This window comes from Nyctereutes procyonoides, unplaced genomic scaffold, assembly GCF_905146905.1.
Source record: "Nyctereutes procyonoides isolate TBG_1078 unplaced genomic scaffold, NYPRO_anot_genome, whole genome shotgun sequence".
NCBI classification, from domain to species: Eukaryota; Metazoa; Chordata; class Mammalia; order Carnivora; family Canidae; genus Nyctereutes; species Nyctereutes procyonoides.
The window spans coordinates 58,929,219-58,941,939 of NW_026575133.1; the positions used below are offsets into that span (position 1 = coordinate 58,929,219).

The following is a 12,721-nucleotide window of genomic DNA, read 5'->3' on the forward strand; positions in this document are numbered from 1 at the left end:
GCTCACTCTTTAGGAATTTTAATGATCTGACACCACAGGGAGTTTTACACTAAAATCTTCCTGTGGCATAGTTTCTACAAGCTATTTGGCGGGGGAAGAGTGTAAAGGCAGATAACAATAATAGACACCTTATTCATCACTTACAAAAACATTAGTAACTAAAAATTCTTAGAAGGGAAAAAAAATTCATTATCCCCTTACATTTTCCCCTTTTTTTCCCAGGCCTTCATCTCTCTGATTTCTTTTCTACCATATACTTGCTCTTTGACCTCTGGCAGTTCACTTACCTTTGCTGATTCAGGTTCCTGGTCTCCATGTGGAAAAAAGTCATCCCTTGTACATTCTCTCCCCACTTTCCAGAGACACTATGGTAAGGATTTTGGGAGACTGGGAACTGGGAAATAGGTTAAAACATAAAGGTGTTGTGTTTCTGCGGCTTCTTAAGAACTAACTGCCTTTGGGAGATACTGACTCCACAGCTGAGTGAGACTCACTCTAAATAACGCCGGGCCTGACAGGGTAGGCTTCTGCCCTGATTTACCTGATACCTCCGGTCAGGCCACAACCACTGCTCCCTGCTTCTTCCTGTGTTCGTGGCACAGCCCCACCATCCTGGGTCATCTGGGAGACAAGGAAGTGTGATGGCCAGTAGAGCTGTACCTACATGCAGTGTAGAGTGGTGAGCTCCCCATACCAGGAGTATCCAGAGTACAGATAATCACCTCATTGGTGCTTTCTGCTTTGGGTAAAAGATTGGAATTCTGAGGTATCTTCTAACTCTAAGAATCCAGTGATTTATTTATGGCTAGATGAGGAATCATCAATTAATCATGTACCCCTTTCCTTGCTGTATGACTGGGCCATGGACACATTTCTAACCTTTTGGAGCTCAACTGTCTCAACTTCCTCTTACTGTTATATAATCTGCCTACCTGCTCCCGTTGTGAGGAGCCCAGGCAATATGACACAAAAAGTGCTTTGAAAATCTGTGATTTGGGGATACCTGGGTGGCTCAGTTGGTTGAGCCTCAGCTTTCAACTGAGGTCAGGATCCTGGGGTCCTGGGATTGAATCCTGCATTGGGCTCCCCGGGAGGGAGCCTGCTTCTCCCTCTGCCTATGTCTCTGCCTCTGTGTGTCTCTCATGAATAAATAAATAAAATCTTTTTTTAAAAAATCTCTGATTTTGTATTGCTGTACTAGGAAGAGCAGTACTGCAGTGACTGTGATTCCTACCCTCGGAGGATGACAGCACCTACCTAAGCAGGCAACGTGAAGCAGCCAGCCCCACTCCTCAGAAAGGCAGGACTAGCCTCTGAGAGAGACTTGGGGTGCAGGGCCCCCCTGCTGTGAAGTCAGCACTTTTCCCCACAAATAGTGATTCCTTAGGTTTGTTTCCTGTCCATCTCGGTCCTTCTGAGTGACCTTCTGGAAGCATCTCTGGAACCTTCTGAACATTGACTTTTTAAAAAAATGTCCAACCAGGGCTTCATTCCTTAACAGGATTTCCTTCCACTTGTACACATACCCCCCCCCAAAAAAAATGCTTGCTGAATTAATGAACCACTTCTCTTATCTATTTTTCCTGTTATCTAATTCCGAGGGGAAAGCTGGGAGCTCCGAGGGAGCTGGGAGACGCAGCTCACAACGCCTCCCTCCCACCCCGCTGAGAACAGCCTGGAATCCCTGAGACTGAGGAACTGAGACGGTCCCTGAGAGTCTGCCTCGCACTGGGCCCGCGGGGAGCTACAGGGGCACCGCTCCCACCAGGGGTGAGTCCTTTCCTGGCCTTCCTGGGGACCCCTGTCTGGGCAGAGGGGTGATGCAGGGCGCTGGGAGGAGCCCAGGAGGAGCCCAGGAGGGCCCACAGCCCCGCAGAGGAATAGAAGGTCGGTTAAGGTTGGAGCGCTGAGTCGGGAGCCTGTGGGGAGAGGGGAGGTAGGGGCAAGGACCTACCAGTGAGTGACTGAGGATGAGCAGGAGGCTCTCAGACCTTTGAGGACAGGAAGAAAGGAGATTCTTACCAGGCCAAACCACAGGGCAAGGCTTCCTTTCCCACTTTTTCCCTCTGTTTCTCTTTCTCACAACTTGGTAGTGTTTTAGTTTCTCTATTTCCGGGTTCAGCCTCCCACTCGAACAATCAGAAATCGATGGGGATGGCCAGTCTCCTAAGAAAAAGTAAATAAATACATACCACACAAAAACTCAAAGGGATTTGACCAGGTGCCCGGCACCCTCCTGCCTTTGCTCCTTCCAACACACCCAGATCTCATGGCTTCCCCACCACCACCACCTCACCCCAGGAGGCCACTGATGCTCAGTCTTGAGAACCCCTTGAGAAAGCTTAGGAAAACCCTTCCTGATCTAAGTCAGACGTGCTCAGTATGCTTTCAGGGCAGAAAGTCTCACCAGCGTTTCCTGTTGGCTTCATTGGTTTGTTAGCGAATAGGCCTCTCGGCCTTCAGGATCTGATATTTTTCTTTGCCTATTTACAGGTCAAGGGTCAGCCAGGCTAGGTGTAGGGTTTAATTTTTCATTTATTCTGGAGCCAGGCATGTGATGGGAAGGAGGAGTACAGGTGGGTTTTGCAAGTGTACGGTAATGACTGTGCAAAGCACGCTTTGTCGTGCTTTGAAGAGCTTGGTTGCATATGCTTTTGCATCCAAGTCAAAATTACCTCTGCTTTCTCTAAATCTAGAGTTGGGACAAATGAGTTTTGAATTTTAGTTGTAGCTGAGAAAAGGGGTGAGTCTGAAAGAAAAGTAAAGACAGAGGAGTAGCTTTGAAAAGACAGAGGTGGAGAATGAGAAGACTGGAGTTCTCAGTGAAGCATTATTTAACAGCTATTGCTCTGGGAGAGTTCAAAACCAAAGAGTTGTCTGAGCTTCCTCCCTTTGCCCAAAGGTTAAAAACAGACAAGGGCATATTTTAACTCTGTAGCCTCTTGAGGACAAATCAAGTGCTCTTTGGGAATTGGGTCCGATTTAGTGCAAAGTCTCTTGATGTCTGTGCACTTACTACAAATATTAACAGGGAATGGAAAATTATTCCTTCTGTGTTTCCCTCTCCCAAAGCCTTGCCAGCTTCCAGTGAGACAAATTCAAAAGCTGTCTCAAAACTTACATTCATCTGCTTTACTTATCATTCCCCTGCCCAGCTCATGTTTCTCCTGTTCCTTCCCATTTTCCCCCTTTGAGTGGACATTCTCACTCTTCTGCGTATTCGTCAAAAATAAAGGGAATTGAAAGGTCTTTAGCTGGGCAAGATTAAGGAAGTGCCGATTTGAAATGAGGGAAAACCTTACTGCGAAAGGCTGCTAGAATCCTATGACCTATTATCACAAAATAGGTTTGGCTTTTTTTTTTTCCATTATAGTGATAAGTGTTTTGTTTCTGTTAGTCTTATTTGGATAAATCTGCTTAGAGTAAAAGGATATTTGGAAGTCCCAGTTCATGAACTTTTTTTACAGAAGTTTTTAGATTGGAGTTCATTTTTAGTGACATAGACATTTCCTCTGTCTTCTAAAGAGTTTGTCTGTGAAGGTGATTTTTGCATTGGCCAAGTTCAGTTGGTGGGGGGAGGGAATGGGGGTGTAGGGGGAGATTTTAAGACAGCTTTGTGGGGCTAGTATTGAGGAAATGGTATGAAGTTGCTCTTTATCCCTGTTCTGTTTCTCAAGCTCAATAAAATATCCATTTCAAACGACCTTCTAATGCCTAGTTATATTTGCCAAGTGATTTATAGGATGTAAAATTATAGTTTGTATGTGTAAGTCCAGAGATGTTTTAGGGCTGGGGACAGTAGAGAAGAGGGCGTTGAGGGCTGGGATAGGACAGATACTGAAGAAATTCAAACGATCCATCTCCAACTGTCTAAACACGGCACCAAGTGGAGATTCGAGACAATTATCCGAATAATTGGGAGGGAGGGAGGCACGCACTTTCACCGGCGTTATCTATAAAGGGGCGACACAGAAAATATCCGTGGCCCTCAAGGCTCTGCTTTGGTTCTCCCCAGGATCCCCAGAATTCAGACGATTTTTCTGTAGGTACTCGGAGCCGGGTGGAGACGGGGCAGGAAAGAGGTTTCTAGAAAAGCTTAAGAAGGGCTCCCACCGCGCCACTGGGGGTGGGGGTGCGCCGCGGGACACTCCGCCGGGCCTGATAAAGCCCCGAAGCCCATCTAAGGTCAATAAACCGGGAGGCGTCAGGCTCCGGCGGAGGGTAGGAAAGGACAGAGGAGGGAAGGGAAGAGACCAGGCTTAGGGCTGTCGGCGAAATGAAAAGGAACCGAGGACTGCTGAGCTCCGAATGTGGGCACCCGCGGACTGGGTGGGGTCCCCGCGCGCGGCCCAGCGGGGATACCCACGACCTTGAAAGTGTCCCTGGCCTTCATGGGCCCGGTCTGGGGCGAACAGTCCTAACCGCGTCGAGAGTTTGGAGAAGGAAATGAAAAGTAACTTTTTTTTTTTAAGGGACAGAATGGGAGCTGGGGGTGGGGGGGTGGCAATGGACACTCCCAAATAAGGGGAACACCCAGTAAAGCTTCAGGGACCCCCCAAAGAGGCAGATAATTGCTCCTAAAGTAAAAAAAAATGTATTAATTAGTGATCAATTGCAATCCCTTCTGAATGGCGCTTTAAAAGTTTGCGAGTTCATCTCCGTGTGGGAGGTGGTGTTTCTCCCACACCCCGCAAGACGAGAAGAAAGATTGGGAGAAGTTACTCTGCCCAAAGTTGCATGGCCGGGGTGTCCCGCAAAGGGGGCTCAGACCATTTGCCAATCCGCATTGGAGGCGATCTCCCCAAAGGAAAAAACCCCCACTGAGAAGTACGCCGCCCTCGCGGAAAACTGCCGTGGGCGCCCCAAAGAAGGCTGCTCCCGCCTCGGGTGCGTTTAAGGTGCCGGCGTGTGGTCCCTGCGGCGCGGCCGTGGGCGAGGGCCCGAGCAGGTGGGGAAGGAGGCGGTGGCGGTCAACAGGGCTGCTGCGGCCGCCCGAGGCTTGGAGGAAACCCTGGCGCGCGGCACCACGTTCTAGAACCCGCGCGTCTTTGCAAGCGAACTAGACCGTTTGCCTGCAATGCCACTTTGCAGCGGAACTTCCTCTTATCGTGTCTGTTCCTGGCGAGGCTGCGGTTAGGTTGGTTTGAATGCTTTCAACCACTATGGCGCCGCAGAGGGCAGGTCGACCTCGGGTGCGTGTCGCTCCAGCGGTCTCCAGGGTCGCGTCTCCAACCCCGGGATCCCGGCGGGACCCAGTGTGCGCGAGCAGGGCTAGTGGGCGACAGAGCCCAGGCCGCAGACCCCAGAGTCCAGGTCGGGATCAGCCGTGTGACCTCGGGCCTGGGCCTGATGCTGCTCAAAACGGGTGCCAGATCGCTCTCTCCGCGGGAGACCCTTTTTGGGGAGCTCCGAGCCCCGGGCATTCTCAACACCCAGGTGGACCGGGGGCGGAGGAGAAGGTGGGCAGCGCTTCCGCCCACAGCCTGCCCGCGCCTTTCCCAGGGCGGGGGCTGGCGCGACCCTGGCCCCGCTCGCCCCAGTGCGGTGCCCCGTCTGGTCTGGGCTGCGAAGGGCGTAAGGAAGCCGCGTCCCTCTGCTGCCTACCCAGTGGCTCCCACGTAAGGTCCCAGAACAGGCCAAGAACTACAGTAGGAGTTTCAACAAAACGGGTATCCGTTGCGCGCGCGCGCGCCCTACCCCAAGTTAGGCTGTTGTGCACGTCCGCATCCCTGTGCAGACACATCTCCCCGCTACCTAGTCGAGCGAGGGTCTCCGCGGACCCGACTCCAGTCCGCAAGGCACTGACTGCTTCAGTCCTTTCTTGGGCCGGGTTTGGGGGGCTTCTAAGGGGCGCGGATGGCACCCCTAGCTCGTGGGCTTAGTGGTTACCAACACGGAATTGGAGAAGTCTCCTTCGGCCCGATTTGAAGAGCTTTAACATTTTTGCACGGTCCCCGGCTGGCGCAGGGGCCGGAAGTAGAGATTTCTCGAAGCTTCGGGACTTGGGACTTGTGCAGAAGCCACTGGATTCCCAGGCCTGGGCAAGCTCAAGTTCTGGGGGGAGAGCACTGTCTTTTTATCATTTCTGGGCCGCGCACTCGACCGTTCCCCAACACCCGTCCAATTGGCCTTAGAAAAGACTGCCCGCAGAGCCTTCCAAAAGCACGTTTGGCTAAGCCCCCTCCCGGGGGGGGGGCGGTGGCCGCAGCCCCCAGGGCCGAAGCCCGCGCGGGGGTCGCGTGTCCAGGCGCCGGTGCGGCGTTCCAGGGGTCGGTGTTTGACAGGGCGGAGTTTGGAATGGCTGCTGCTTTTTCTTTAGATACGGTGATGTGTTGTTCTCCCTCAACCACCCTACCCACAGGTCTTAGGGATTTTCTTTATTCGTTTAGTATTGTCTTAACTTTCCTTGTTTTCTCCTTTCTTTCGTTCATCCCCACCCACCCCCACCTCCCTCTCTGGTTCTCGTTCTCCTCCCTCCAATTCAATTCCTGAGTTTCCTTTTCTTGCTTAATCAAAATCCTTTCCCCTTACTACTTTGTTCGTTATCTATAAAATTTGTTCTTTTCTTTTTTTTCTTTTCTTTCTTTTCTTTCTTTCTTTTTTTTTTTTTTTTTTTTTTTTTTTTTTTTTTTTTTTTTTTACCTGAGTACCTTTCTCTTTTGCCGGTCCTTGGCGGCTGCAGACCTGGCTGATTTTAGTGACTCCGGGGTGCTCCCAGATATTCGTGCCACCTTTAAAATCCAAAATCCCCCGACTCTCTCTTGCTCTTTTCTCATCCCAACCGTAGATCCTTACTCCTCATGGTAAATTCGTTTTTAAATTAATTTGAGTGTGATCCTTGCATGCAGAACTCACTGGATAACGATGTCTTATTGGGTGAATCAGAAGCCGTCCTGTTGGCGACTTATCTTAATTTCTGGATATTAAACTACACAGTAGCTGTGTTGTTTGCCCTTAAGAAAGGTCTTAAATTTCCACCTCTAAAATACCACACTATACAATCATTTTCGTAGGTGGATGTCTACCAAGATTGATTCACTAAAAGAAAGAAAGAAAGAAAGAAAGAAAACATGATGCAGAGTTTTTTTTTTTAATGTTGTAGAAACATTTCATACTGAGCCAGATGATTTGTCCTGCCACACCATTTATTATGGCTTTTCACTAACTGTAAGATTTAACAGGAAATTGATATGGCATAAATAGATAACTTTTCCTTGTTCACCAGCTAAGATTTTATTTGCTTTCTGTTATATCACAGTAGTTCTATCATAATAATGATAGAACAATTAGTATATCCTTGTAGATAAATAATGATTTTGAGCATTTATCATTGTTTTATGTAGAATTTGTTGTGAGAGCGTATATGAAATTTTATTTTTATAAGTGTTGATAAATAGATTTTTTTTGCTTTTGCTTTTGGATAATGACTGAAGACAAAAATAGCTCATAAGACGGTTTATTTAAGAAACTTAAAACTCTAAAGAAACTTTTCCTTAAAAAAAAACAGGGTCATTAACTGGTAAAAACTTGACCATGGAGAATTAGGAAGGGGGAATCAAAGTCAGCTCTGCTTCCCCTGCAGTGACTCAGGAACAACAAAAAATGAGGAAAGGTACAGCCCTTCTGATGCAGTCATCACTGTGCAAAAGCATCTCTCTGGTATCAAGGGGGGGTGTCATTCAAGTGTTCCTACCTTCTCTGAGGTTAACAAGCAGAATCTACACGTTACTGTCTTATTAACAACCAATCGCATCGGATACCTGCTTCCTTAAATGCTATGGGAGTAGGGGCAGGATTTAGGGTCGGGGCAAGTTCTGGGAAGAGGCGCTCTGTGGAAACAGCCTTGGGGCCCCAGGATTTGTCAGCAGCTCTCTGCTCTCTCTTGCCCTCTGGATTCCCCAGGCTTCTCGGGGCTGCCTTTAGAAAGCTCTCATCCTAGTGGCCGCCCGAGTTTGCTCCAGCCGCGATAACGAAGGGGCTTGCTATCTAATCTGGACAGCAGCTTGAACAATCCATTAGACCTCGGCATTTATCCGGGGCGGGGGTGGAGGGAGGGATGCGATCTGGCTGCCCCACCCTGTTCTGGGAGGCTTTGAGCTGCCCCATTTGGCGACAGGAGGGATTAATGAAATAGAGAGTTTGGTGTGGGCTCAAAACTGACCACTGCGAAGTAGGCTTCCTGAGGCTGGTATGTTATATTTCTATCCTTTGTCAGTATAAGGATGAATTAGAATCCCTTTGGGTTTGGCAGATCAAATTTCCTTTTAAGGAGTTCAATATATAGTTTAAGAAGTTCAATATATAGTTTACATAGTTTCATTCAAACTCCACAATAATCAAAGGGCACTGTAAGAATCCAATATTCACCAATATTCCTCCGGACTTGGGAGACTTAAATCCATCCTCCATTCTTTCGTTCATTCATTCAGCAAACATTTACAAAGCTTTACTCTGGGCCAGGCATTGTGCCTTGTACTGACAGGTTAAATTATTTGCCCAAGATGAGAACTCTACTGGCGACTGGGGTGGGACCCTAAATCAACTATTCCAGTCCCGTGACTGCTCACTTCTTTACTCCAACACATACAAATCAGAGAGGTCGGGAGCTAGAAGGGCCCCAGAGGTTATCTGGTTCAGCCTTCCATTCAATGCAGGAATCCCCTCCCCAGAAGGCCAGCAACAGTCTCTACCCTTAGTAATAATCACTCCTGCCTGAGATTTCCGCTTGAAAGTGACTCCCTGGACTGGCAGGTCTTTCCCTGAGAGAAGATCATCTCTGCCTGCCCACACCTAAGCTCAGGGTGCTAAGCCCCTCATGCTGCTGCAACCCACATCCCACTAACCCAGCTGTGTCACTTCCCCTTCAGACTTCTCCTGGAGAGGGAAATCCCAGTTGCTAGACACTAACCCCATGAAACTTTAAGGCTCTATGGGCCTTAGGCAAATCTTCACTTGCCCACAGAGGATATTTGCTGGCAGAGAAAACGCTATAGGCAGTAGCCAAAGAATCACCAGAGCCTGGATCCTAGTCCTGATGCAACCAGCTGCAAACTGGGTGACCGCAAGCAAATTATTTCTCTTCTATTTCTGGCATAGCCTAGAAATAAGATGTATGAATGTGCTTCTCAATAGATGAGTGCCACCTTCTTCCAAGATAAATTTTCCCTTCGTACATAATCTGAGATTATTCTCATTTGCTGGTTAAAAAGCTAAAGGCTACAAAAGGCAACTTCTGGACAATAAGCTCATGACAAAGAATGTTCTGGAAACTTTAGATTTGATGAGATACTAAGTGCAAATTGTCCCTGGGTCAGTGGTAAGAGTCTGGACTCCAGTGTTACAATAATATGTTTTGAATCTCATCTGCACTACTTACTGGCTGTGTTATCTTGGGCAAATTTCTTAACATTTCTGTGCTTCAGTTTCTTATATTTTGAAATTCCCATAAACTTTACAAGACAGGGACGCCTTGGTGGCTCAGCAATTGAGCATCTGCCTTCCGCTCAGGACATGATCCCAGGATCTCACATCGGGCTCTTTGCATGGAGCCTGCTTCTCCTCCCTCTGCCTGTGTCTCTCCTCTCTCTCTGTGTCTCTTATGAATAAATAAATAAAATATTTTTTAAAATTAACAAAAAAACTTTACAAGACAAACAGGACCTCTCCTCAGTCCCTGAAATAATCTCTACAGCGTGATTCATTCAGTTGGGCATCAATGTCCCTCCTTGATTTCATTTGGCTTTGTTTGTTTGTTTCTTACCTCTGGCTTCAAAGCCCTTCGGAAATTAAATTTGTCTGATAAAATGTGGAAATTTACCTGAAAAATTGATAGATGTATTTTTAAGTTATCTGACCCAAAATTGAGTGCTGCTGGTGGTGGAAATTTTGGATGCAACATTTCTAGAATGCAATCTTGCAATACAGATCTAAAACCCTCCAAGTGTTCACATTCTTGGGCCCACTTTTCCAGTAATAGAAATTTACACCCCGCCCCAAAAGAGAAATTTACCCCAAGGAAAGAATCAGAGGTCTATGAGGTGCCCTACTCACCAAAATGTATGTCAATTTGACAAGGGCACATCAAACTTCTATTTATTATAGCAAAAAGTAGAAAACAACACAAACTATGAACAGTAAGAGTTTATTTACATAAACAATGCAAAACCTATAATGTAGCCGTCACACTGTTTCCTTAAAATATTTAATGACAGAGGGACGCCTGGGTGACTCAGTCAGTAGAGCCAGCCCCAGACTCTTGGCTTCAGCTCAGGTCATGATCTCAGGGTTGTGAGATTGAGCCCTGCGCAGAGCTTGCTCCATGCTCTGCTTGTTCGTCTCCCTCCCCCGCACCCTCATGCTTTCTTTTTCAAATAAATAAGTAAATAAATAAAATCTTTAAAAATATTTAATGACATGGAAATTGTCGTATTTAAAAAAATTAAAAATAGACTGCAAAAACACTCTATACGGTGTGAAAGTGGTGGAGAGAGGTGGGAGGAAGGAGAAAACAAATGTTCTCAGTGGTTCTTTCTGGCTGATGCAGTGAAGGATAGATTTTCTCTTTCTTGATATGCTTTCCTGTATTTTCCAAATGAATTACAATGAGTTCCTGTTTCCTTGACATTAGAAAAAGAGATGTTTTGAAAGGCGTGGGGAGGATTGATCAAATCCAAGATATGTCTCTTCCTATGATTTTGCTTTTGTGACTATTGTGCTTATGACAAAAGCATATCCATTTTAGAGAATTCTGCTTTAGACTTCTAAAACTCAATGGACACAAACTCCAAGAATAGTCTCCGACTCTTGATTCCTGGATGAAGACATTTACCATTGGTAGGAGTGATTTTTCCACAAAGAGGTCTCCCCTCCCCCTTTAGAAAATGTTTTCACAGCCATCCAGATTGTCTCAGAATTTCACTTGTAACCTTGAGTGTTTCTGAAATTGAAAACAATAGTCTAACTTCTTGTAACTTTCCTCTTCTCAAAACTCCCTTTGCTGGCAGAAGATGTGCTGGAATGTAAGGCCAGGTGCTGGTCCAGCTGCAAATAAAAGCTGATTATTCAGACCCCCGGAGAAGGGGAGGAGAGCTTGACAGGGGAGGGAAGACAGACCTTTAGTGGTGCCCCAAAGCTGGAGAGGGTGTTCAAAGAGAAAACCTTTGTGAAAGCAAGAAAGTTAACCCCTAAGAATGGGACTGAAGACCATATAAATTACAGGACATGTTTCAATGACTGTCAGCTCCCATTATTGAACTGAAATAGTTTTAATTTATTAAAAGGAGTAGCACTTTATAAAGAGGAAGGCTGCTTTCCTCCCCCTTTATAAGCAGAGTGTTAAATGAGCTTGTGTGTGTGTGGGGGGGTGAGAATATTAACAAAAAGGAACAAAATCCCACCATAAACTTAGGGAAACTTAGGAGCATCTGGCTGGCTCACTGAGTGTAACGTGCAACTCTAGATCTCGGGGTTGTAAGTTCAAGTCTCATATTGGGTGTAGAGATTACTTAAAAATAAAATCTTTTAAAAAGTATATACTAAAACTTAGTGAAACTTCAAAAGACCTTGTACTGAGATTTTTAATTAAAATGTGGCACATTTGGTCAACAGAAGATAAAAGTAACATCAAACTAAAGATCAGTTTCATTGTTGTTAATTAGCAAGTAAACATTTAACAAAAATTGTAGTCTAAGTATAGTAGAAATATAGACTTAAAATACCTCTCCTATTCTCCTTCTTTATGCTCTATACTTTTTTTACTTATTTATTTTTCAAAAGATTTTATTTATTTATTCAGGAGAGGCAGAGAGAGAGGCAGAGACATAGGCAGAAGGAGAAGCAGGCTCCCTGTAGGGAGCCCAATATAGGATCCCAGGACCCCAGGATCAGGCCCTGTGCCAAAGGCTCAACCACTGAGCCACCCAGGCGCCCCACTTTTTAAATTTTTTTAACATTGAGGTCAGCCTTTGTTTGTTTGGCAGGCCACAAGGGAATCTGAATAGAATTTTGGTAGAACCACAGAACTTTAATTTTTATAGGATTACAGTTTTGTAGACTGTTCATCTATGCCTTTCTCCTCTACAAGGCAAGCAGGACCCAGTTAAGCATCACGTTTATCTTCATGTCACATTTGCTAGCCCCCTGCACAGTACAGACATGGTAGTACTGTCCTGAAGAATAATTCTCACAGGGACATGTTCCAGACACCTTTGCTGACTGAATTCTCTACAACAAAAATCCTCAGCAACAACTGGCTTCTCTCACAGGTCCCTGAAGGGAATCAAACCCAAAGCCTTGGGCAGACCACATGTACTCTTGCCTGGCCAGGGTGCATCCCAAAGCAATGGGTATGAGGAAAACCAGAGCTGGGAAGGGTACATATTTTCGAAGCCTTTGGAAAATGCTTTATTTTCTACTGGAAGAAACTGGGAGTTCCTAGGTCTGTAGGCCAGTAAGATATTGACTGATTTTGTTATCACTATGCCATTTAGCGTTCTCAGAAATGTCTCATCAGACACAGGTTTTTCTTGAAGACTCAACCGTTATATATTCACTTTATAAAGATTATGTAATCTTTATATAATTTTTAAATGATTTCAACATGTCATCAAAGTAGAATAAGACAAAAAAAAAAGTAGAATAAGACAAGTCAAATAATCCTTCCCTTGGCCCTGCTACAAACTGATTAACCAAACAGTACCTCGAATTGTAAATTGCTCTCGTA

At 46.0% G+C, this 12,721-nt stretch overlaps 1 protein-coding gene across 2 annotated transcripts in view; it reads left to right on the forward strand.

Moving 5' to 3' along the window:
* Nucleotides 1-1,670: 1,670 nt before the first annotated feature.
* Nucleotides 1,671-12,721, forward strand: part of GATA4 (GATA binding protein 4) — an 85,221-nt gene continuing 74,170 nt past the window's right edge. The window contains exon 1 of one of the 2 annotated variants that reach the window (XM_055300061.1): nt 1,671-1,770. The gene's annotated coding sequence lies outside the window, so the exon portion shown is untranslated. Of the gene's footprint in view, nt 1,771-1,793; nt 1,888-12,721 lie in introns of those variants that run through there. The other variant, XM_055300062.1, reaches the window with a different exon arrangement.